Source organism: Macaca mulatta, chromosome 12, assembly GCF_049350105.2.
Source record: "Macaca mulatta isolate MMU2019108-1 chromosome 12, T2T-MMU8v2.0, whole genome shotgun sequence".
Classification (NCBI taxonomy): domain Eukaryota; kingdom Metazoa; phylum Chordata; class Mammalia; order Primates; family Cercopithecidae; genus Macaca; species Macaca mulatta.
This window is the reverse complement of record NC_133417.1, coordinates 75,368,848-75,396,480: the sequence shown is the minus strand read 5'-3', so window position 1 is coordinate 75,396,480 and position 27,633 is coordinate 75,368,848. Positions and strand designations below refer to the sequence as shown.

Genomic DNA, 27,633 nt, shown 5'->3' with positions numbered 1-27,633 from the left:
AAACCCCATCTCTACTGAAAATACAAAAAAAAATTAGCCGGGCGTGGTGGCAGCAGCCTGTAGTCCCAGCTACTTGGGAGGCTGAGTTAGGAGAATGGCGTGAACCCGGGAGGCGGAGCTTGCAGTGAGTGGAGATCGCACCACTGCACTCCAGCCTGGGTGACAGAGCAAGACCCCATCTCAAAAAAAAAAAAAAAATTGTAAGTAACTTGTAAATAAATTCAATTTATATTAGTTTTATAAGCAAAAAGAAATAACATAAAAGTATTAAATTCACTGAACAAATTAGAAATAAAAGGAAATTACCTCAGCATAACAATGGCCATTTATGAAAATCCCACAGCGAAATGTCAGAGGCATTTGAACCAGAGCAACTCCATCTTGAATAGGGGCTGGGTAAAATAAGGCTGAGACCTACTGGGCTGCATTCCCAGGAGGTTAGGCATTCTTAGTCACAGGATGAGGTAGAAGGTTGGCACAAAATACAGATCATAAGGACCTTGCTGATAAAACAGGTTGCAGTTAAAAAAAGAAAAAGCTGGCCAAATCTCACTATAACCAAGATGGCAATAAAAGTGACCTCTGGTCATCCTCATTGTTCATTATATGCTAATTATAATGTATTAGCATGCTAAAAGACACTCCTATCATCTCCATGACAACAAATGCGTGGCAACATCAGGAAGTTACCTTACATGGTCTAAAAGGGAGAGGACCCCTCAGTTCCAGGAATTGCCCACCCTTTTCCCAGAAAACTCATGACAAATCTACCCCTTATTAAGCATATAATCAAGAAATAACCATAAAAATGGGCAACCAGCAGCCCACGGGGCTGCTCTGCCTATGGAGCAGCCATTATTTTATTCCTTTATTTCCTAATCAACTTACTTTCACTTTACTCTGTGAACTCTTCCCAAATTCTTTCTGGTGCAAGATCCGGGAACCCTCTCTTGGGATCTGGATTGGGACCCCTTTCTGGTAACACTAACATCATACCAAACAGTGAAAAATTGAAAGCTTTTTCCACACCACCAAAAACAAGACAAGGATTCACACACTCACCACTTCTATTCAATATATTATAGTACTAGAAGTCTTAGCTGGGGCGATTAGGTAAGAAAAAGAAATAAAAGGCATCCACATCAGAAAGGAAGAAGTAAAATTAATCTCTGTTCACGATCTTACATGTAGAAAACCCTAAAGATTCCACATTAAAAGAAGTGTTAGAGCTAATAAATGTTAGAACTAACTTTAGCAATAATACTTATACAAAACCAACGTCCAGGCCGGACGTGGTGGCTCACGCCTGTAATTCCAGCACTTTGGGAGGCCAAGGCAGGTGGATCACTGGGTCAGGAGTTCGAGACCAGCCTGGCCAACATGGTGAAACCTCGTCTCTACTAAAAATACAAAAATTAGCCAGGCTTGGTGGTACACGCCTGTAATCCCAGCTACTAGGGAGCCTGAGGCAGGAGAATCGCTTGAACCTGGGTGGCGGAGATTGCAGTGAGCCAAGATCATGCCACTGCACTCCAGCCTGGGACAGAGCGAGATTCCATCTCAAAAAACAACAACAAAAAAAACCAAACCAAAGCAAAACAAAACAAAAAAGAACACCCAAAAATCAGTTTTTGTTTTCATTTTTGTTTTTGTTTTCAGACAAAGTCTCACTCTATTGCCCTGGCTGAAGTGCAGTGGTGTGATCTCAGCTCACTGCAACCTCCACCTTCCAGGTTCAAGTGATTCTCACGTCTCAGCCTCCCGAGTAGCTGGGATTACAGGCACCCACCATCAAGCCTGGCTAATTCGGTTGCATTTTTTTTTTTTTTTTTTTTTGAGGCGGAGTCTCGCTCTGTCGCCCAGGCTGGAGTGCAGTGGCGCGATCTCGGCTCACTGCAAGCTCCGCCTCCCGGGTTCCCGCCATTCTCCTGCCTCAGCCTGCCGAGTAGCTGGGACTACAGGCGCCGCCACCACGCCCAGCTAATTTTTTTGTATTTTTAGTGGAGACGGGGTTTCATTGTGTTAGCCAGGATGGTCTCGATCTCCTGACCTCGTGATCCGCCCGTCTTGGCCTCCCAAAGTGCTGGGATTACAGGCTTGAGCCACTCGGTTGCATTTTTATACACTAAAAATGAACTATTCAAAAAAGAAATTAAGGAAATAATTCCATTTAAAATAGCATCAAAACACAATAGGAATAAATTTAATCAAGGAGGCAAAAGACTTTGACACCAAAAACTACAAAACATTGCTGGAAGAAATTAAAGAAGGCACAGATAAACTGACGCACATCACTGTTCATGGGTTGGAAGACTTAATATTGTTAAAATGTTCATACTACCCCAAGCATTCTACAGATTCAGTGTAATGCTTATTAAGTCCCAATGGCATCTGTTGCAGATAGCAAAAATATCCTAAAATCCATATAGAATCACAAAGGACCCAGAATAGCCAAAACAACAGTGAGAAAAAGAATAAAGCTGGAGGATTCACATTTCCTGAATTCAAAACATATTACCAAGCGACAGTAATCAAAACATATGGTACTGAAATAAAGACAAACCAATTAAACAAAATAGAGTGCCCAGAAATAAACACGCAGAGATGCGTGATCAAATGATCTTTGATAAAATCACCAAGACTATATAATGGGGTAAAATAATCTCTTCAACAAACGGTGTTAGGGAAAGTGAATATCCACATGCAAAAGAATAAAATTTAACTGTTACCTTACACCATACACAAAAATCAAATCAAAATGGATTGAAGATTAAAATGTAAGAATTGAATCTATAGCCGGGTGCAGTGGCTCACGCCTGTAATCCCAGCACTTTGGGAGGCTGAGGTGGGTGGATCACAAGGTCAGGAGATCAAGACTATCATGGTTAACACGGTGAAACCCCGTCTCTGCTAAAAATACAAAAATTAGTTGGGCGTGGTAGCGGGCACCTGTGGTCCCAGCTACTCAGGAGGCTGAGGCAGGAGAATGGCGTGAACCCGGGAGGGGGAGCTTGCGATGAGCCGAGATCGCACCACTGCATTCCAGCCTCGGCGACAGAGCAAGACTCCGTCTCAAAAAATAAGAAAATAAATAAACAAACAAACTGAAACTATAAAACTCCTAGAAGAAAACGTAGGAGAAAAACTTCACAACATTAGTCTTGGCAACAAGTTTTTTTGGATATGAAACCAAAACATAGACTATAAAAGCAAATATAGACAATGAGACTACACAAAACTAAAACTTCTACTCAACCAAGGAAACAATCAATGGATTGTAGGGATAACCTATGGAATAGGAGAAATTATTTTCAAACCATATAGCTAATACAGGATTAACATGCAAAATATATAAGGAACTCCTACAACTCAATAGTAAAAAAGCCAAATAACATAAATAAATATATAAATAAATAAATACGGACTTGATTACACATATCTCCAAAGAAGGCATACAAATGGCTAACAGGTATATGAAGAGATACTCAGTATCACTAAACATTAGGGAAATGAAAATCAAAACTATAATGAGATGAAATATTACCTCATTCCAATTAAGATGGTCATCATCAAAGAAACAGAAACAAGTGCTGAAGAGGATACAGAGAAATTCGAACCCTCTGCACTGTTGGCAGGAATATAAAATGGTGCAGCTGCTATGGAAAATGTAGCATAAAGGTCCCTCAAAAAATTAAAAATAGATCTGCCATATGACACAGCAATCCCTCTTCTGAGTATTTACCTAAAAGAATTGAAAACAAGATCTCCAAGAGATATTTGCACTCCTGTGTTCATTGCACCATTATTCACAAGGGCCAAGAAGTGTAAACAAACTAAATGCTTATCGACAGGTAAATGGACAAAGAGCATTTGGTATATACATACAATTGAATACCCAGCCTTAAAAAAAAAAAAAAGGAAATCCTGCCATACACTACCACATGGATGAACCTGGAGGACATTCGGCTAAGTGAAATAAGCCAGTCACAGGAACACAATACTGCACAATTTCACTTACGTGAGGTATCTAAAGTAGTCAAACTCACAAAAGCAGAGAGTAGAATGGTAGTTGTCAGTGGCTGGGGGCACGAGGAAGTGGGCGCTGCTATTCAACGGGTATTGAGTTTTAGTCGCATAATATGAAAAAATTCTAGAGATCTGCTGTACAAAAATGTGCACATATTTGATACTATATTGTATACTTAAAAAGAGAGATTTCATGTTACATATTTTTTTTACTACAAGAAAAAGTCTCCAACTGGGACACTGCTAATCACTGGAAGAGATGAATATGGAAGAAAAAAGGTGCCAAAGGAAGTTTACCCGAGAAGGAAGTTAGACAATAGAGCACACCATTGTGAAGATTGAGGACGCAGACACTGATTAGTAGACCGGGCAGTAAGGATCCTTCACAGGAGGAAAAATATCTTTTTCTCTACTCATTCTAGGTTCATGGTTGAGGCCCTTTTAACAAAGGACAGATTACTAAGTGAAAAGGATAAAAATTTACTTAATGTAAGTTTTAGGTGACACTGGAGCCTTTATAAGGAAATAAAAGGAGAGTAGTAAAGAAATATGACAGGAAAAAGTATCCTCTAAGGGTAAGAAACTGATGAAATTTAATAAGGCCTATTCATTCAGATTCTTCTCTGTGTCCTTGTGTCTGCAGAGATAAGGATCCTTCTTTTCTGTGGGTATAGGAAGAGCAGCTCCTACACGACAGTCTCACAGCCTGCTTTAGTGGAAGGTCAGAAAAATCCCTCCTAGATTTTATGACCTGCTTCAAGGGACAAGGGGGTGGGGGTTAAGAGTGACATTCCTGCGCCTGCCAGTTTCTCACATTCCTTTAGCTTAAATTATTCAGTAGGTCAAGGGGCCATATTTTGGGATAGTGAGCCCTGAACCCCATCAATCCCTCCGCACATAAGGAGAAACCTGGCCACCCCGAGTGAGTCAGTGGGGTAGGGAGTGGGAGACAGCAGCCTCTGAGTCCTGGGGGCCAGTGAAGTTTTGCAGGGCTTTGCATTTGTCAGGAGCGTGACCTTGAACAAGTTGACTTCTCAAAGCCTCAGTTTCCTAGTCCATAACAAGAAAACAGCACCACCTGTTTTCCTCCCATAAGAGTTATTATGGGGACTCAGCAAGACAACTCACAAAAACACTGTCAACACAGGACTAGAGCAAGAAGGCAACTATTCATTTCACATTAGGTAGTATTTTATTATTATTTTCTGTGAACTGTTCACAAAGGTATCAAAGGAGAGAGCAAGAAAAGACCAGGAAAAATGGCTGGGAGTGGTGGCTCATGCCAGTAATCCCAGCACTTTGGGAGGCCGAGTCCGGCGAATCACCTGAGGTCGGGAGTTCAAGACTAGCCTCGCCAACATGGAGAAACCCGTCTCTACTATATATACAAAATTAGCAGGGTGTGATGGCACATGCCTGTAATCCCGGCTACTCGGGAGGCTGAGGCAGGAGAATCCCTTGAACTCAGGGGGCGGAGGTTGCAGTGAACCGAGATCGCCCCATTGCATTCCAGCCTGGGCAATAAGAGCGAAACTCTGTCTCGAAGAAAAGAAAAGACCAGGAAATCTCACCAAATCTCTGTGTGATCACTGGCTAGTCAAAAAAAACTATGAAAGGTGAGAAAAAATGATAGGACAACTCTTGGCCACTCAGATTCCTCCCACTTTTTACCTTTGAAGATCCACCCTTCACCACTTCTCTAATTCCTCTTGCCCCAAACCAAGTGTGTGAAGAGATTTGTTTGCATTTTTACCTACAGTGTCATTTGATTCTGTAGCAAAATAAAAAGTTGTTAATGAAAGGAAGTGCTGCAATTTGTGCACATGCAAGATGCTCAAGATTTCAAAGTTTCAGCAAGTCTAGCACAAAGATGTCCAAATGTTTTCTCTGGCGATATCTTCAGAGGCTAAACTGTGATTAATAGCCCAGAAAGAACCCTTTGAAGCAGGATTGGTGACATCAAAGTCGTAATCCAGGGGTGGCAGGAGCTTTATAATGAGTGGGAAGCATTTTAACACATTTCAAAGGATTTACAGCATGAATAAACAATAGACCTCAGCAGATGCGCCACACACACCTTTCAGAAACATAACCTATACAAAGTTTCCATTTTAATTTAAATGTAAATACAGTGTTCACACTTCTTTCAAATGTTAAGCATCCTCAGTGCTTCACCCCCTAGACAGCCTCTTCCCAGCTAAGCATCGCTCATTGCCCCAGAACACCCTCCTGTGCTTCTCAAAACTGCAACTACCAACATGTGTCCTGTGTTGGAAGGAGAAAATGGAAGTCAGAGGCATCTAATGGAATTTATATCCTATGCGGGAACTGTGTTAAGAGAGAATCTGAATTGGAGATTACAAAGATCTCACACAATTTCCCTGCTTCCAACTTAAACGAAAAGACACAAGTGGTCTGAAGACAGAGCTGGAACTTTTAAAAGATGGCAATTTTCCGCCTGCTTCAGAGGATTTTCCTTGCTTGGAAAGTACCCAGAACCCAGGGTTTCATCTGTAGTCATCTTTTACTAACTGCCCCGAAGGACAGGTTGTTGTTTTAAATAATCAAACATAGAATTCAGTCTCCCTCTGCTGCACCCTCTGGGTTTATAGGACTTGTTGCAGGATTTCATTGGTTCTTGTTGGTGGGCATTTGTTTGAGAAATTTTCCGATTTTAATTTTCTCTCCAAACACAAGAAATAGGCTAATAAACTAAGAAATGATTGCAAAGCAATGCTGAATTGTAAAAAGCTGTTTGTGTCAAATAGTTACAAATATAAGGAGCTGTAAATAAAAAATCAGATGCTTCAATTCATCTGTTTCAAGATTAAGTTTTATCTCAGTAGACCTGAGAACTGAAACCATGTACCCCACATTCAGCTTAGATACTGAGAACTGAAACCACATCTTACTGTCTACAATACAATGACTTTGTGTAATTCCTGTCTCCATTAGCATGACTTTCTTTTTTCAGGAGTCTCCAAGCCCAGGCAAACGGTTAGATTGCTCATTACAGAAACTTCCTGAAAGACTCATCAGCTCTTCCATGGAAAGGACCAACCTGACAGTTCATTCCCTATGATTCCTATAATCTCGCCTTTCAAAGTCCTCCCCTTGCTGTTTCCACCAGCACTGGACTGCTGCACTGTGATCCTTACCCAATCCTAATCAAAGGCCCTCACTTTGAAAGACCCTCCTAAAAATAAACGATTTCTCAACAAACTCTGACCTTGACTTCCCTTCTCCAACACATTGCCAAAGCTTTGAGATGTGGTGGGAAGCAATAAACTCCACTTTGTCCTGTCAGTGAGTTGTGCTAGTAATGTTTGGGAACAAGCTTGAGACAGACCTACGCTAGGGCAATACTTGCAGTAATTAACATGTTCCAGTTTCAGTTTATAACACTGTAGCTAACAACATGCAAGGAGTTAAATTCAGTACATAGTTGTATACAAACATACTATAAAAAATACTATAGTAGTTAAGTGCAGTGACTTTCACCTGTAATCCCAGCATCTATGGAGGCCAAGTGGAAGGATTGCCTAAGCCCAGGAGTTTGAGACCAGCCTGGCCAACATAGTGAGACCCCATCTCTACAAAAAGTTTTAAAAATTATCTGGGCATGGTGACACACCTGTGGTCCCAGCTATTCAGGAGGCTGAAGTGGTAGGATCAGTTTGTTAGATATAAGTTCTAAATTTCTTTTCAAAGAATTAATATGTCAGGATGTTCAGTTCTTTGCCTTCTAAATGTCCTTGTAAAGCAACCTTTGTTGATTACCTCCTCCATCCTGATTCATTCTGATCACCTGCTCCACCCTAACTCATTCCAATTACCTGCTACCTGCTCTGCCCTGACTTCCGCCAAAGCATTCACCCCGTCATTCTCTTTAAATCAGCCAATCGGAATTAGCTTAGCCTGGGTGGTCTAACCCTAGCCAATAGGGGAAGGACACAGCCACAGGGGCCACGTGCCTCAGGGATAAGAACCCCTTCCCCTCCCTTGTCCGAGTATGTGCTCACCATTGTTCCATCTGTAAGGGCGCACCCTTCTATACGAAGGACCTTGACTTGCTGAGAATTAAAAAGAAAATTTTATATTCGAGTGCTGTTCCTTTTGCGGCACCAAAACCTTATATATAACAAGTTGAGCCCGAGAGGTTGAGGCTGCAGTGAACCACGACCACACACCTCTGTACTCTAGTCTGGGCAACAGAGCAAGACCCCATCTCAAAAAAACACAAACCTATAGTATTTTGTATGATACAAAAACTTGGTTCATCTTTACATAACCATCTCTCCTAAATTTATAACAAGGATTTATTCTGGATGTGATAAATTGAAGTAACTTAAGATAGCCACAAAATATGACACAGCTGTAGGAAGCCAAGAAAAGGAGATCATGTGTGATGTTAAATTTCGTTCTGCAGTTTTTACTCTCTCCCTTAGCATTTATCTACAGCTTTCAGGTTAATATCAATAAATGGGCAGAGCAGGATGGGAGAGTTCCCAGCCCACTTGGACATGAGCTAATGTCTTATGAAAAGAACATGGATAATTTATATACAGTCACGTGCTGTGCTGCTTAATGACAGGGATATATTCTAAGAAAAGAGTCATAGAGAATTTTGTCATTATGTGAACAGCATAGAGTGCACTTACTATAGCCTCTGCACACTGTGAAAGTTACAGACACAGGATGAAATCACTTTTGTCAGACCCAGACAAGATAGGGCTGGGAAGGCCTGAAAAAGAGGAGACTCATGCTTACATGTCTGAGATAAGAACTGTTTCCAAGGACTATCTAAAAACCCCACAAAAAACCCTTTTGCATCCTTCATGCATCTCCTGCTTTGATAAGGTTTATCACTAGGCATTCTATAGGACTGAAGTAATTCAGTGAAGATGTTCTCAGAAAAACACTTGCCCAGTAACAGTATCTCCACCAATGAACTGACAACTCTGGCTTTGAACCTCTGGAACCAATGAACTCTATTTCTAAGCAGCTTATGTAAATCTCTTTTTGCTAATAAAAGCTCCCCTTACCCTTCCCTCACTGAATGCACTGGTGCCTTGCCATTTTATACTATTCCAGATTATAACCCTTATTTTTATTCCTAAGTAAACCCAGCATATTTATAGATAATTTTCTCTGTGTTTTTGTTTTTTGTTTTGGTTGACATACCTGGGCTATATAGTATAGCCTATTTCTCCTAGGCTAAAAACCCATATAGCATGTTGCTATATGGAGTACTATAGGCAGTTATAACACAATGGAAAGTATCTGTATATCTAAACGTAGAAAAGGTACAGTAAAAATATGGTATAAAATGTAAAAAAAACAGTACACCTATATAGGGCACATAACATGAACGAGACTTGCAGGACGGGAAGTTGCTCTAGGTGAGTCAGTGAGTGAATGATGTGTGAATGTGAAGGCCTAGGACATTACTGTACACTAATGTAGACTTTATAAATACTGCACACTTAGGCTACACCAAATTTATACAAAATATTTCTCTTTCTTCAATAATAAATTAACCACTTACCATAACTTTTTTACTTCACAAGCTTTAAAATTTTTAAAAACTTTGACTCTTTTGAAATAACACTTAGCTTAAAACACAAACACACTGTAAGATGTACAAAAATATTTTCTTTATATCTTAATTCTATAAACCTTTTTAAATGTTTAAGATGTTTTTTTATTTTTTATTTTTTAATTAAAAACAAAGACACTAACACACATACTAGCCGAGGCCTACACAGGGTCAGGATCATTAATATCACTGTCTTCTACCTCCACACATCTTCTCCCACTGTAAGGTCTACGGGGCAGTAACACACAGGGAGTTGCCATCTCCTAGAATCACAATGGTTTCTTCTAGAATACCTCCTAAAGAACCTGCCTGAGGCAGTTTTACAGTTAACTTAAAAAAAAATAAGTAGGAGTACATGCTAAAGTAATAACTTAAAAGCCTACTATAGCATATACATAAACCAGTAACATAGTTGTTTATTATCATTATTCAGTGCTATGTACCGCACATAACTGTATCTGCTATATTTTATACAACTGGCAAAGCAGTAGGCTGGTTGTATCAGCATCACCACAAACACCTGAGTAATGCATTGGGAAGGCTAGGACATCACGAGGCGATAGGAATTTTTCAGCTCCATTGTAATCTTATGGGACCACAGTTGTATATGTAGTCTGTCATTGACTGAAATGCCATTATGTGATGCATGACTGTATATAGAAGGGATTGTAGTTTTGTGGAGGGAAGGAATCAAGAGTAAATAAGAGAGGAGACCGTCCTCCCATCTGTTTTATTGAAGAAAGGTATGCACAGATAACAAATTCACTCTTTTCTGAATATACAATTTTATCGTGCATGTGGGAAATTCAAAGCCCCAAAGAAACCCCTTCCGTATTCCTGTATTGACTTTTAATTGGCAATTGTCTGACATTTTAAGGAATTTCTGCATAATTAACACCTGTACACTATTTGCTTGAAGAAAGCCAAACCAATGTTTTCACTGACTTTTTTTTTTAGAATGTAAACTACAGCTTTAAAGATTTGTGACCCAGAGATCTCACATTGTAGAGCTAGGGAAAAAATAGTAACTCCTTCCTCTCTCCTTAAGCTTTAAAACTCGTAAACAGGATGTCAGTCCAGCAAACACCTATACTGAATCCCAGACTGTTTCAAGGAGCTAACAAGGCTTCTAACACAGTCAATAGTGGAGTTACTCTGTTTTCTGCACTTTACTGCCACATTAGCAGAAGGTCTCTTTTAAAGACAGGAATTTCCTCTTAGAGCCAGATAAAGAAAGCTCTTCCCATATTTTCTTGGTGGAGTTCGCTTGAAAATAACATGGCTGCCACATGGCCTGATGTGTGTTCAAAAAACTACAAGAGCCTGTACTGCTGACATCTACCCAATATCTACCCAAGACGACTTGACCCATTTAAAGATAAAATAAAATAAAAGCCACATACACATGTCTGTCAGCACCCATGACGTGAAGTGTGAGAACGGCTTATTCTAGTCTCAGAACAATCAGGGATAGTCGTGGGCAAAATCACAATTTAGGCAAAGGATGTATTCAAATTCCCCACATTCCTTTTTACCTCTCTATTTCCACTTCTGAAGGTGCAACATGGCTTTAATGCTGTCTCCTCCCTATCCCAATATCCAATTCCCCCTACTTCATTGTCCCACCCTTGAACTTTTCAATGCAGCACACACCTCCTCCATATTCCCATCAAATCTCCTTTTGTCTTTGTTCCAAATCTTCAGGTTACTATTCGTCTGACACTTAATCCAGGCGTAATTTGTTAATGGACAAATGAATGCATTAATTCACTCAGGTGAGATGTTTATACGGTATAAAAAGCTATCTAGGCCAGGCGCAGTGGCTCACCTTTGTAATCCCAGCACTTTGGGAGGCTGAAGCGGGCGGATCATGAGGTCAGGAGTTCAAGACCAGCCTGGCCAACACAGTGAAATCCCATCTCTACTAAAAATAAAAAAATAACCTGGGCAGGTATTACAAGTGCGCCTGTAATACCAGTTACTCAGGAGGCTGAAATTGCTTGAACCCAGGAGACGGAGATTGCAGTAAGCTGAGATCGTGCCATTGCACTCCAGCCTGGGTGACAGAGCTAGACTTCGTCTCAAAAAAAAAAAAAAAGCTATCTAGAAAGAAAAATTTTTATGGAATGAATCTATTGATGGGAATGTTGAAAACCTGTAGATGATCTAGTGTCCAGGTAAGGGGGACATTTTTGAAATAGGGGGCCTTTCGTTTAACGATGCTCAAGTTATTCACACTTTGAAATAATACAGTAAAGCCCTTCTATGGGTCTTATAAAGATGAACAGAATGCAGTTAGTATATATGAGGGATTCTTTCTAGTACCCCTGAGTATACCAAAATGTACACAGTCAGCCCTGAAGAACCCACATATATGAAAAGTTGGCCCTCCATTTATGCGGTTTTGCATCCAACCAATACTGTTATTTTTTTATCTGCATTTGGTTGAAAAAAAAACCGTGTATAAGTAGACCTGCACAGTTCAAATCAACATTGTTCAAGAGCCAACTATGCAGTTCTTTAAGGAGAAGACAGCCCAGAGACGCTCTTGGGGGGAAGGGGAAAGGCTGACATATAAACAGTTCATTGCAATTTAAACTGGTGAGTGTTAGAATAAATCTCTGAATAAAGTGACACGAGGGGACAGGATACTAAGTTTTCATGAGAGAATAAGGAAAACAAACACTGCAGAGTACGCAATGAATGAACTAGATTTTGAAAGCTTAACATGAGTTTGACAGGAAATGGAGGGTATTGTATCTGGAAGACACATGCAAGACAGATACAGAATGCAAACCTGAGGGTTCCAGAGAGTTCCAGAGAGCTTGAAAGGCAAATTTCCAGGAGGCTTATTTTAAAATTACACATTTAATAATAGCATTAAAACATTTATTATTTTACCCTTGCAAACATAAGAACAAGTTACTCACCACTCCCTTACAGTAAAAATACTACCTATGGGGACAGTTTTGGGGGAAGAAAATATGGGTAAGAAGGCTTTGCTAAGGTATCATAAGTCCCTGGTGGGACTGTGAACAGAAGTCTGTTCTGCTCTTCAGGTGGCCTTCAGGTAGAATGCCCATTCATCTGTGTGGCCAAAGGTGGATGGTTTGGATACGAGCTACTAGGAGACTCATTCCAGTTAGTATAGTACTGATATGGCCAAAGTCTTAAGTAAAATCCCATATGGGTCAGGCAGTTTCTTATAGAGAAGTTACATTCCACAGTCTTAGAATCCTAAATAAAATGCTCAGGCAGGAGCGAATAAACTAATTACTTCAAATTTAAAAATTCCTCCCTAGAAGATTTACGCAATATACCTTATCGATTGATGGCAGGTCAGTCATATAATTTCCCACAACACCTATGCTTCCTTGTGTTTTTAAGCCTGAGAAAGTTACACAGGGCTTCAGCAAACAAGACGCTGTTAACTTCCCATTGTGCAGGAGTATGATTCAGTGCTTAGAACTATAACTGCTTTTTTTGAGTTTCCCTCTTTAGCATGGAAGCAATGAACAGGACACTGGAAAGTGAGAAACGAGGATTCCTATCCCAAACCTGCCACTGACTTAAGGAGATCACGTCTACTCTTTATGACCCACTTGCATTATCTGTCAAATGAGGAGGTTGAGAAGATCAGTGGTTCTGCATGTGTGTGTCATGGCATTCCGTCATGGTGCCCATAATGGACACGCTTTGTGGCTACGTAGCTCCACCTAGATCAGTGCCAGGCATGTGGTGTAGACAGGGGTGGACTGTTCTCTGAAAGGGAACTACAACAGTGTGTCATATCAACCTGGCGCCAAAATAAAAGATTGTGTGACATCTGTGGCCAGGACATGTGTGAGCTTTACCTAAGTTATAAATCAGAGAGCTAATCAAGGAAGTAAACAGTATTGTTCAAAAATCAACAACATGCTGAACAACAAGCAAACAAGTAAGTGCAATAACTAGATGCAAGTTGGAGTAAAAAAAAATTAAGCAGTGTTCAGCTTCGATCCAGCTCTGAAATTATATCTATAGGTGTGAAATATATCCTAAAAGACCCCTGAAGTGGGGGAAATAAGAACAAAATAAAGATGATAAAATTAAAATCTGCAAAATGTATTATTTCTTAGCAGTTCAGTAAGCAACAGAAGAAGTGGGTGTTGATGATAGCCTGGCTTAGATAAATGGAGGAAGCTTAGATAGTGGTTTTACAGAGGTCTGGATGTTTAATTTGCCAGTGTTCTCTTCACAGCTAACACAGGCAATCAGCAACAGCTCTTTGCTATGATCTCTTCAGTTATTCCTCCTTCTTTACTTTGCTATTGTGGCTCAAGTGAGCTTATTCAGTTCTCTGATGTTTTAGTATCATTCTTGTTTCTTAGCCCATGAGAGAGGAGACAGAGGTACGGTTTTTTGCTCCCTTTCTTCAATGTTTTTAAGATTAATGAATTTGAGGTGTTCATTTATCAACATCTTTATAGCATCTATTCTTCTAGTAAAAGATGATGCTTCTGTTTGCATACTGGCAAATACCAGCCATTTTGAAAAACTGGGTGCTAATGTGAAGGCAATAATCACTTAAATGAGCTTTGTTTTTCTATTGGGTCTCTGAAAGTACTCAAGGTTAGCTTTTGATATATAGGTATCCAAGTCTAATTTTCACATTTACCAGTTATTTTTGCTATATTTTAAAGAATGACTATTCCATGTCACTAGCTCTTTTATAAAAGGACCTAGTATAAACATCCATGTGTATGTGTATATCCTTGGGAAAAACTGTAGCGACTCGAGAATCCAGAAAATAAGGAGAGGCATACCGAAACAGGTTGTATTCTACAGGAAACCAAACTTGCAATGTGCCCAATTGGCCAGCATCACTCATATCTAAGCTACATTGTCATAATGTTTCTGAACACCCATGCACACACATTTCTCATAGATATATGTATAACCCATTCATAAAATGCCAGTACCCAGAAACACTTCTTCCATTGAACCTTATATGTTTCATGGTGTTGAAGAATGAAGTTAATATAACTTATATTCTTAAGTACAGGCATTGTTTTTTGGAGACCTTGGCTTTATAGAACTGTAATAGTGTATTATCCAAAACAACTGATTTCAAAAAAACTTTCTAAATTAAAGTATTATCTGACAGACTTGTGATGCAATTACTGATTTTTTTTTTTGAAAGACAAAAACCTAATGAGAATAAAGGCCAACAAAGATTATTTATCTGATGAAGGAAATCTACAAGCATCACAACTCTACACTAATTCTAGAGGTTGTAGCTAGTCAGTACAATTGTGTCTGAGTCCTTTAAAATCGATGCAAACATGCTATCTTATGTTAGTATTAATCTTTAGAAATGATTTGGCTTCTTATAAAGGTTACAACCTCTTTGAAGCCAGGTACTAAGTATCTATTTCTACTCCCATTCATTAATTCAAAAAATATTTCTTCAACAACTGCTATAAGACTTGCAAAGTGCCCTTTTCCTAAGCCTTCACATAGACAATAAAGAAAAGAAAAAGTTACAATGAACTAGAAGAACATTTTAGAGTGTTTCTATCCTTGCTGCCTAGAGACAGATTATATCTACTATCTCTTGGCAAACATCAGTATCACAGGTTCTTCTTTCAATCACCCAAGAACACTTATGGCTCATTATCCTGAGGAGGTGAGCAATTGACTGTGAACCATTTTGCAGGGCTAGTGTAGCACCATGGATAAATGATAAAACTGAATGAAGGCCGGGCGCAATGGCTCATGCCTCTAATCCCAGCACTTTGGGAAGCCAAGGCAGGCTGATCACCTGAGGTCGGGAGTTTGAGGCCAGCCTGACCAACGCGGAGAAACCCTGTCTCTACTAAAAATATAAAAAAATTAGGAGGGTGTGCTGGTGCATGCCTGTAATCCCAGCTACTCGGGAGGCTAAGGCAGGAGAATCACTTGAACCTGGGAAGCGGAGGTTGCAATGAGCCAAGATCACACCATTGCACTCCGGCCTGGGCAACAAGAGCAAAACTCCATCTCAACAAAACAAAACATACAGACAAAAACAAACTTGAATGAAATAGATTTATGGTTTAAATATTTCTAGAGAAAGTCTCATCAAAGGCAAAGATGTTAATTAATGATGCAATGAATCGAACACTGTCTATGACTCCCCATTCTAAGCTGCATGAGGGCAAATACTAAGTCTATTGTACTTACCACCTCATACTTAGTGCTTAGTACAATATACCTAGCATACAGTAAGCATTCAATAATTATTTGTGAGTGAATGAGTGGATGAATGGTGTGGCACTGAATATTTTTAAAAATTTTTAAATTTAACATGACATCCAAAGCCCTCTAAAAGGAGACACTAGCTTACTCCACTTCCCTCCACATACCATGAACTCTTTACTGGTCTCTGGCCAGATCCTTTCATATTTCAGACTCTTTGCTCAAGCTATTTGATGCCTGGATTGCAGAGGTGCAGTCAGTGGTTAAGAATGTCCGTACTGGGGCCGGGCGCGGTGGCTCACTCCTGTAATCCCAGCACTTTGGGAGGCCAAGGTGGGTGGATCACGAGGTCAGGAATTCGAGACCAGCCTGACCAACATGGTGAAACTCTGTCTCTACTAAAAATACAAAAACTAGCTGGGCGTGGAGGTGCGTGCCTGCAATCCCAGATACTCAGGAGGCTGAGGCAGGAAAGTTGCTTGAACCCAGGAGGCGGAGGTTGCAGTGAGCTGAGATTGCGCCACTGTACTCCAGCCTGGGCGACAGGGCGAGACTCCATCTCAAAAAAAAAAAAAAAAAAAAGAATGCCTGTATCGGCTGGGCTCAGTGGCTCACGCCTGTAATGCCAAAACTTTGGGAGGCTGAGGTGGGTGGATCACAAGGTTAGGAGTTCGAGACCAGCCTGGCCAACATGGTGAAACCCTGTCTCTACTAAAAATACAAAAATTAGCCGGGTGTGGTGGTGCTTACCTGTAATCCCAGCTACTCAGGAGGCTGAGGCAGGAGAATCACTTGACCCAAGAGGCAGAGGTTGCAGTGAGCTGAGATCATGCCATTGCACTCCAGCCTGGGCAACAAGAGTGAGACTCCAACTCCAAAAAAGAGAATGCCTGTATCAAAATATCTTATGTACGCTATAAATATATATACCCAGTAAGTACCTACAAAACTTAAACATAAGAATTAAAAACAATTAAAAGAAAAAAGGATGTATGTTCTGGGGTCAAGCCACTGGGGATTTGTCTCAGCTCTGTCACATACTTGTTAGGACAGCTTGGGTGACTTTACTTGCCTTCTTAGTACCTGGGTTTCATCCACCACAGAGGACTGGATGATTGTTTACTGAGCGTGAGGAATAAAGTGTTCCTGTTAAATTTATAGTTAACAGAGTTTAGGCCGGGCGTGGTGGCTCACGCATGTAATCCCAACACTTTGGGAGACCAAGGCGGGCAGATCACGAGGTCAGGAGTTCGAGACCAGCCTCGCCAACATAGTGAAACCCCGTCTCTACTAAAAGCACAAAAATTAGCCCGGTGTGGAGGCGCGTGTCTGTAGTCCCAGCTACTCAGGAGGCTGAGGCAGGAGAATCGCTTGAACCCGGGAGGCAGAGGCTGTGGTGAGCCGAGATTGAGCCACTGCACGCCAGCTTGGGCAACAAGAGTGAGACTCCATCTCAAAAAAAATTTAAAAATTTATAGTTAACAGAGTTTTCAATGGTGAGTGGAGATGCAGATGTTGATGGTGCAGAGAATTTGATTGGAGCCACATGGAACCTTTAGAGGTGCTAGTTAGCCAAGGAATTTTAGTTCCAGCTAAATCAGTTGGCTCAGCTAAGTAATGATCTCTTCAGCATATGTACATATGTATTTTATTTTTATTAATAATTGACACAATAATTATACAAATTTATGGAATTCAGCATATATTTTGAAATTTATAAAACTGCTATTAATTAGGAGCTTTGGTTAATCAGAGTTTTACAGACCATCCAATTTTCTACTGCCTAAAGCCTCCTTAAATGTTGAATTGGATGACTAGGAAAAAAGTAAATAAATTGAATAATATAAGGTTTGGAGGTTTATTTTATTCTTTCTTTTATATCTTCTTTTTAAGAGATGAGGTCTTACTCTGTCACCCAGGCTAGAGTGCAGTGGCACAATCATGGCTCACTGCCATCTCGAACTCCTAGGCTCAAGCAATCCTCCCACCTCAGCCTCCTGAGTAGCTGTGATTACAGGCACAAGCCCCAGCATCCCCTGTTTATCTTAAGGTAAACACAGAAATCTCAAACTCTTAACAAAAGACAGAGGAAGAAAAAAAGAGGATAAACAAATGTTATCTACTGCTTTATTGTTAAAAAAAAAAAAAAAAAAAAAAAAAAAGGCCGGGCGTGGTGGCTCAGCCTGTAATCCCAGCACTTTGGGAGGCCGAGAGGGGCGGATCACAAGGTCAGGAGATCGAGACCATCCTGGCGAACATGGTGAAACCCCGTCTCTACTAAAAAGTACAAAAAAACTAGCTGAGTGAGGTGGCCGGCGCCTGTAGTCCCAGCTACTCGGGAGGCTGAGGCAGGAGAACGGCGTAAACCCGGGAGGCGGAGCTTGCAGTGAGCCGAGATCCGGCCACTGCACTCCAGCCTGGGTGACAGAGCGGGACTCCGTCTCAAAAAAAAAAAAAAAAAAAAAATCAGAGATTAAGAAAATAAATGGGGAAATCTACTTACTTTTGTCTCATATTTATCACTCTGCTCCAGATCAAAAAATATTTAATAATACTTAAACACTAACTTTTTTGAGGGTGTACAATGTGGTAGATACTGTGCTAAGTGTTTTTAAATGAATTACTTAATACAACAACCCTGTGAGCCATGTCTCCAGTCCACAAAGAAAGAAAACTGAGGCCGAGTGTTCAAGCCTCTTGCCCAAGGTCATAGCACTAAGTAATAACCCTCAGAGAACCTATCAAGATGCTGCCATTACACAACGTAGTCATTTCAGGGATTTTGATCTTATTCAAGGAAGACCACTGAGTAGCTGACAGGATTGCTGCCTGGCCAAACTGATTGGGCCCAACTGACTTTAGAGGATGTCTGGATTTTTGGCTATTCACACACCAAACTAGGTCAACTGAACAGTGATTCCCATTGATTACCAGGCAATCACTATTGTTATGGAGAAGCCAAACCTAATCATCTGGAAAACAGTTGATTTGATTTTTGTATAATTTGAAGTCCCTTGCGAAATGCAAAGAATGGAACCACTCTACTAAATTCAAAACTTAATAAAATCTTAGCAGTCTTCCCTTGCAACCTCCAGCTCTCGAGTTCAGTTAAGCAACATTTAATTTAGTTTACTGATGACTCACATGTGCAAGCCAGTAAAGTTCACAATTGTTACTCCACACAGCTGTGGTTTACAGCTTCTCTCTGCACACAACACATTGGCACCAACGCAAAATGATTAACTTTATATGCTTCTAACATATGGACCAGACTGTTAGAAGGCGGTCTTGTGTTCTAAAAAGAAAAATACAGTTTCTATTAACATGACCTAAATTCCTGGGGAAAAATGTGAAGTTTTAATCCATCTTGAAGTAGAGAGATAATTATAATGGTTTTGTTTCTAATTTATTTGATTTAAAGTGCCAGGAGGTATCCGTTACTAAGGCAGGGAAATGACCTGAAAGCCCCGTTATAAAAAGATTTTAGAGTGGGATGACTTAATAAACTATAAATGGCTTTGACACCTTTTCTCCAATATGAGCTATTGAAATATGAAATAAATATGGAAAAAGTAAAGAATCTTTCATCTCAAATGGGAACATTTTTCTATTCTCTGAATGAGAAGGATGCTGGCAGAGAGAAGCAGAATTCCTTTTTCTTGTATTCTGACCATTTGAAAAATCAAAGCTGCTATGTTTGCTATACTTAGCAGGATAATTAAAGAAATAAAACAAAATGGCTCTAAATTGAACTTCCACTTAAATATACATTCACTGTCCTATTCAGGACCTATGAAAGAACTATTAAAATGTGTTGGGGGAAGATGGTGAATCTGATTCACAACAGACACTAATTTTCCCAAGATTAGAGTCATTATCATAACTCATTATTTAAAGTTTATTTTAGTTTTTCTCTTTTTTTGAGACGGAGTCTTGCTCTTTTGCCCAGGCTGGAGTGCAATCTCGGCTCACTGCAACCTCTGCCTCCCGGGTTCAAGCAATTCTCCTGCCTCAGTCTCCTGAGTAGCTGGGACCACAGGCGCGCACCAATGTGCCCAGCTAATTTCTGTATTCTTGATAGAGACAGGGTTTCACCATGTTGGCCAGGCTGGTCTCGAACTCTTGACCTTGTGATTCACCCACTTCGGCCTCCCAAAGTGCTGGGATTAATAGGCGTGAGCCACCGTGCCTGGCCTAGTTTTTCTTTTTCAAAGACACAGTAGCAACAGGGCCTTAGAGCCAGGAAGGCAAGAGGAACTTTTGGAAATGGATTTAAGATCCACACTGGCAGGATGTCCTGGAAAAAGAAGACTTAGGGAGATCATCTGATCAACATTGCCTTAGCAGGTCCCACATGATTCTTGACCCTCAAGGTGCTTCTCCCAAAAAGGATCTCACTGATTTTGGATGTCTGGTACACGGGAGCCATCTCTTGGTATTTCCACAATAAAGATACCTATTGGATATTCGTAATCAATATTTCCCACACTTTTTGGTCATGGAAATCTTACTCAGCTCACACCTCTTCACACCACACAAATCTGGTGTTTCAAGAAAAACACTCTGGAAAACATTGCTCAGTACTGATAATATGGAACACCTCTCTCTCTCCAAAAAAAACCCAAGGAAACTGCTAAAAAGCTTTTGCTATGGGCCTGGTGTGGTGGCTCACGCCTGTGATCCCAGCACTTTGGGAGGCCAAGGCAGGCAGATCACGAGGTCAAGAGACCAAGACCATCCTGGCCAACATGGTGAAACCCTGTCTCTACTAAAAATACAAAAATTAGCTGAGTGTAGTGGCACACGCCTGTAGTCCCAGCTACCCAGGAGGCTGAGGCAGGAGAACCGCTTGAACCCAGGAGGCAGGGGCTGCAGTGAGCTGAGAGCACACCACTGCACTCTGGCCTGGAGACAGAGCAAGATTCTGTCTCAACAACAACAACAAAAGCTTTTGCTGAAACTCTGAAAATCTGGGAACAATAATGTCTCTTACACACTGGGAGATAATCTGAAGTCAAGTCTGCACACAAGAAAACAAATATTTTATGAAGAAGCCAATCTGCATAATTATTTTGTCCTTTCCCACCTCACTTTATTTTCTTTGGGAGGATCAACAAGAAGGGCTCCTTGGCATTTCTGCATTTCTCTTCGAGAGCAGGAATGAGGCATTTCTGTGGCCGATGCAGTGATTCTCTGCAGTCATGCTGCTCAATATGGTGGCTACTGCGCATATGAAGTGTGGCTGGACTAGGCTGGGCGCAGTGGCTCATGCCTGTAATCCCAGCACTGTGGGAGGCCAAGGCAGGTGGATCACCTGAGGTCTAGAGTTCAAGACCAGACTGGCCAAATGGTGAAACCCCATCTCTACTAAAAATACAAAAAATTAGCCGGGTGTGGTGGCGGGCACCTGTAATCTCAGCTACTTGGGAGGCTGAAGCAGGAGAATCACTAGAACCCAGGGAGCAGAGGTTGCAGTGAGCCGAGATCATGCCATGGCACTCCAGCCTGGGCAACAAGAGTGAAACCCTGTCTCAAAAAAAACAAAAAAGGAAAAAGAAAAAAATAAAGAAATATGGCTGGTCTAAATTTAAATGTGCCATAGATATAAAATACACATCTGATTTTGAAGACTTAGTACCAAAAAATGTAAACTATTTCCATAACTTTTATATTGGTTACATGTTGAATAATACTTTTGATATGTGAGTTGAAGATCTATTATTGAAATTAATTTCAATGACTTGTTATTTATTACTTTTAAAATGTGGCTAATTAAAACAATGTGACTGCCGGGCATGGTGGCTCACACCTGTAATCCCAGCACTTTGGGAGGCCGAGGCGGGTGGATCATCTGAGGTCAGTTCGAGACCAGCCTGGCCAACACGGTGAAACCCCGCCTCTACCAATAATACAAAAATTAGCTGGGCATGGTGGCGCATGGCTGTAATCCTGGCTACTTGGGAGGCTGAGGCAGGAGAATCGCTTGAACCTGGGAAGGAGAACCTTGGCTGCAGTGAGCCAAGATTGAGCCACTGTACTCCAGCCTGGGCAACAGACAGAGACTCCATCTCAAAAAAAAAAAAAAAAAAAAAAAAAAAAAGTGGCTAATAGAACATTTTACATTTCATTGTACAGCATTGTCCCATAAGGTATTCTAAAGAGAGCCAAGTAAAAACTTCCAAACCGGAGTAAGTCAGGCAGGTGCAGTGGCTCACGCCTGTGACCTCAGCTCCTTGGGGGGCTAAGGCAGGGGATCACTTGAGCCCAGGAGTTCCAGGGTGCAGTGAGCTGTGATCATACCACTGTACCCCAGCCTTGGCAACAGAGTGAGACCCCATCTCCTTAAATAACAACAACAACAACAACAAAGTAACTCAAGACTGAACATTTGATCTAGAGATATTAGGGGTTGGTCTGTTCAATTCTAAGGTTCCATCTAATCTAGAGGCTTTTTTTTTTTTTTTTTTGACGGAGTCTCACTCTGTCACCCAGGCTGGAGTGCAGTGGGGTGATCTCTGCTCACTGCAAGCTCCGCCTCCCAGGTTCATGCCATTCTCCTGCCTCAGCCTCCCAAGTAGCTGGGACTGCAGGCGCCCGTCACCAAGCCTGGCTAATTTTTTGTATTTTCAGTAGAGACAGGTTTCACCGTGTTAGCCAGGATGGTCTCGATCTCCTGACCTCTTGATCTACCCACCTAAGCCTCCCAAAATGCTGGGATTACAGGCGTAAGCCACCACGCCCAGCCTTGGAGGCTCTTCTTAATGCACATCCCTCACTTTGCAGATGTGGAAGCTGCTCAGAACTTTAAATCAAATCTTCCAGATGCAAAGTACCAGTTCAGGTAGCTCTTAGCTTGTCCCCTGACTTACAGTCCAGAGTTCTTCATTCCACCATAGCTGATAGGGTAGGAGAAACTGCATGGAGAATTTTAAAAACGAAAGAAACACTTAAGCCACGTACACTTAAACAAAAAACAAAACAGCACTTGCAGAGTCCAAATTAAAACCTAAAAGCATTCAGGGATGGGGGAAAAAGGCAACAATAATTTCAAGGGATGCTCTTTTCACTCCACAGCCACATCACACACATATTTTACCCTCAATAAACTTTACAAAGAAAATCAGATGCTTCTAAACAAGGGATGAAAACTATTAACGGGGAAGAGCCAGGAAGGTGTGACGTTCCTCTTGGGGCTGTCCAGATGAGGCCAGGACAAGAGCACAGCCCTCACAACATCTCACAGACGCAGCTTCTGGTCCTCCCGGCACGCTGTGGCAGTAAGGTGGGACTCACCCTCACACATCCACCCAGAGTCAGGGCGCTGGAGAGGGCTGGGTGGAACCCCCAGACAGCCACATTTCAGAGGGAAGTGATGCGAGGGGAGTACGTGGTTCTCATGCTTCAAGATCTGTACTTTAGCCACAAGTGTACTGTTTGCTTCTGGGAAAGCCCCCACCCCGCCCAGTCCAGGAAGGGGGCCAGGAATTGGTTTCAGATGCCAGAAGTCATTGCAATTACATCTGCACTCCTCTGGTGCATGAGTCCTAATAAGGGCTTCATACTCATCTCTCTCCATTCAGAATATGAAGTTCTGAATGGAGCTCCTTCTGAATTGCACAACTTGTTAAAATAGATCTGATTCTGGTGGGCTTCCAGCCAGCACCATAAATCACAGGATGACCCACATTTGTGATGTGCTTTCAAAGCGTTCCCAGCACTGCCAGGAAACTGTCCACAAATCGCACTCTCTATCTGGACAGAAAGACTCCCTGAGCAACCCCTGTCACACTCCTTTCTAGACAAAGGAAAGAGACGCCAACCAAATGGACAAAAATCCCTGTCCTAATGGAACTTACATTCTAGTGGTACCAGGAATTTTACCCAACCCAGGCTAGAAACTCCCTGGAAGAGGTGATGCTAGGACCGAGTTTTGAACACAAACAGGTTGGGGAGGCAGAGGAAGGGCAAGGTTGGAAGCTGTGGTGATGAGGGAGGGGTCGGGGTGGGGAGCAGAAGTAATTATAAAAAGCAGAATTAGCAAGGAGCTGTGAAGTAATGTGACCAGTACTGACTACATGTTTGGTATATAAATGAAACAGGGGACCAAGTTTCTGTTCTCATGGCACTTACGTTCTTGTCAATCAGATAAGATGGTCACATGAGACAGGACTGTGCAGCTGGCTAGACCAATGTGCTGAATTGCACAGCTCCAGCTGCAAACTGATGGAGTTGAGGAGCCCATGTAATTAACATTTGCTAGTTCCATTATTCACAAGGGACTCTCTGTGTCATTGCCCTTTCCCTGAGACAAGAATCTGTCACCCACTCCAGGTTGGTGCTGGAAGAAATCCCCAGCTAGTGACAGAACTGCCAGCCTCCCAGGATCAGGTCTGCAAAAGCTCTGTGGTTCTCTTCTTGTGCCTCACGCATGAAATCAGCACACTGAGACATGTCAGTTCTCTGGGGGTAATCCAGAAACATTTTCACTTTTCCCTCTAACTTCCCTCACCCATGTGGACTCAGCTTTCTGTGAAGATGGCAGCTCCTTAACTGCATCACAGTCCCATTTCACAGATTTTTCAGCTATTAAATAGTATGGTTTTGACAATTCATTGTTTGTTTGTTTGTTTAAGATGGAGTCTCCCTCTTGTAGCCCAGGCTGGAATGTAGTGGTGTGATCTTGGCTCACTGCCACCTCCACCTCCCGGGTCCCGGTTCAAACAATTCTCCTGCCCCAGCCTCCCGAGTAGCTGGGACTACAGGCATGCACCACCACGCTCAGCTAATTTTTGTATTTTTAGTAGAGACGGGGTTTCACCATGTTGGCCAGGGTGGTCTTGAACTCCTGACCTTGTGATCCACCCGCCTCGGCCTCCCAAAGTGCTGGGATTACAGGCGTGAGCCACCCCACCAGGACTCATTCTTGTTTGTTTTTAACCTTTAATATTACATCAATTCACTGCTTTTCCCCCACTCTCCCTCTGCCCCCAGGCTGGATGTATGGCTTTCATGGCTTGGAGGGTTCTTCTCTCCCCTCATCTCTAGGCTGGCTCCCTGGGTGTGGCGGAGGGAGTGGGGATGAGAGGAACAGAGCTCTCCTTCTCTGACTGGGGATGCTGCAGACCCACTCCGCTCTGAATGGCCACAATGGTCCTTGGGCTTTATAAGGAAAGGTGGTAGTCCCTACATGCCCCACAATTAAGGAGCTCACACTCAACAGCTGCCCAAGCTCTTAATGATCTGTTATCAACTGAGTTGTTTCTTCTCCAAAATTCCCATGTTGGAGCCCTAATAACCCCCAGTACTTCAGAATGTGACTGTATTTGGAGATTGGGTCTTTAAAGAGGTGACAGTAAATTAAAATGCAGCTGTAAGAGTGGGTCCTAATCCATTATGACTGGTGCCCTTATTAGCAAGCCACGGAGAGAGGCCTTAGAAGGAACCAAACCTGCTGACACCTTGATCTCCAACTTCTATCCTCCAGAACTGTGAGAAGTAAATGCCGATTGTTTAAACCACTCAGTCTGTGTTAATTTGTTCTGGCAGCCCTAGATAAAATAAAGAGTTTCCCAGACCTCTTTATCTGTGAAGAGTGCATCCTGATCCTCGGAGGCTGGTAGGTTCTAGCACTAGCTAGGGATTTCCTCCAGCACCATGTCAAACTAATATATGATTCCTTGCCAGACTGGCTACGTCTTTTAACTGACCCTGAGCTCAACACTCACAGTACATTTATCTGATGTGTGCATCTTTTTGCCTTGCACTATCTGGTTCCCAATGAGACAGAAGCCCTTGATTTCTCCTGTGCCCTCAGACAATGGTAGGGTTGTGGGCTCACAAAGGATCCCTCCATTTTTCTGAAGAACTGAGACAGTTCCCCATCATGACATCTCTTGCTCTCTAGTTACCTTTTCCTCTACAAAGAGAAAGGTTATGTATTTTGCTAGCTAAGCAAGCATCCAGTTAGGGGATGAAATTGTAAGCATCTTTTTTTTTTTTTTTTTTTTAAGTAATTGCCTCCAAATTTCACCAGTGATTCTTTTGAGAACTGCTTCCTTCCCCCAGTTTGGGGGAGGAAAAGCATACTCTCCCTTTGCCCCCAGGGGCCCAGGGCCAGGGGATGGAGGTAACAACTCTTAGACCTTTCCTGAACTTAGAATATGAGGTGCATATTCATGGACCTTATTTCCAGGAAAACAGGTCTGGACCGAGCACCACACTCCACCCTGTTGTAAACATTGGCTGTTGTTAAGAGCTCCTGTATTTTTCAGTTAGGTGCTAGAGTTTTTATGAACATCTAGGGATGCACTTTTCCCAAATAAAGAGGTCTAGAAACTCTTTTCCAGGGAAACCACACCTCTCCAGATTCCAGCTTAAAATTACAGTTTTGCAAAGAGAAAATTTAGTAGTGATGATATTAATACAATAATGCCTCTACTAATAAAAAGATGCATTTTAATGGTATGCTTAGTTATTTTAAAAGACAAACCGACGATGCTCTATTGTCAGACTCAGAAATAACACAGGAGGGCAAGGGAAGTATGGGGTGCATAGGCCCTCCTCTGCCCTGCAAGCCAGACACACAGGCCCCCTCAGCCATGGAAACCAGGGCTCCCTAGCTCTTTCAGCCCAAATGAGAGCAATCTCAACTCACTAGGGACAATATGCTGGCAATGACATGAAGGTCAAACTAGGACCTGACCTCACTGAAGCCTCCTGCACACCCACAGGACTGGGCGATTTAAACTCAGGAATCTGGTCCCAACTTCACCCAGGCCTAGGGCTTGGCAGCCCCACTCCCTCCTCCTTGGTGATGCCTCAGTACCTTAAGCTCTCCCAGTCCCCCATTCCCTCCCACTCAGAAAGAGCCTGTTATACATTGAATTGTGTCCCTAAAAAATTCATATGTTGGAGTCCTAATCCTTAAGTACCTCAGAATGTGACCTTATTTGGATATAGGGCCTTTGCAGATTTAATAAGTTTAGATGAGGTCATACTGGAGTAGGGTGGATCCCTAATCCATTATGACTGATGTCCTTATAAAACGGGGAAACTTAAACACAGATGTGGAGGGAGAACGCCTTGTGAAGGTGAAGGCAGACAGAGGGTTGGTGCAGAAACAAGGAACACCAAAGATTGCCAGAAAACCACTGGAAGCTGGGAGAGAGACCTGGAACAAACGCTCCCTCAGAGCCTTCAGAAAGAACCAACCCTGCCTTCACCTGAATCTGGAACTTGTAGCCTCCAGAATGAGGACAACACATTTCTGTTGTTTGTGGTGCTTTGAGGTGGTAGCCCTAGTATACTAATACAGAGCCTTAGATTGGCAGTCCAGACTTGGACTTCAACTTTAGTTTCTATCTTGCAGTAGTTAACTGAGTTATTTAACAAATATTTATTGAAACTTTCTATGCACTGGGCGCTGCTCTGGGTCACAGACATACAGTAGTAAACAGGACCAATAAGGGCTCTATCTTCAAGCTGTTTACCAGCTAGCATGGAGTAGAGGCAGGAATAGAGATAGACGTATGTTGGCTCTTGAAGGATACAGTTAAACAGATGATGTGATAGAATGAGTGGGGAAGAGAGGGGCTACTTTCCATTGGGTAGACAGAGAAGACCTCTCTTTGGAGGTGACATCTGAGCTTAAATTCTGGCCCACAAGAAAGAGATGGACCCATAAACATCTGGGGAAAGCTTGTAATCCCAGCACTTTGGGAGGCCAAGGCAGGCAGATCACGAGGTCAGGAGATCAAGACCATCCTGGCTAACGCCGTGAAACCCCGTCT

At 42.0% G+C, this 27,633-nt stretch overlaps 1 protein-coding gene across 1 annotated transcript in view; it reads right to left on the bottom strand.

Moving 5' to 3' along the window:
- MYO3B (myosin IIIB) overlaps positions 1–27,633 on the bottom strand; it is a 75,599-nt gene that overhangs the window by 21,396 nt on the left and 26,570 nt on the right. The gene's annotated exons all lie outside the window — the stretch shown is intronic.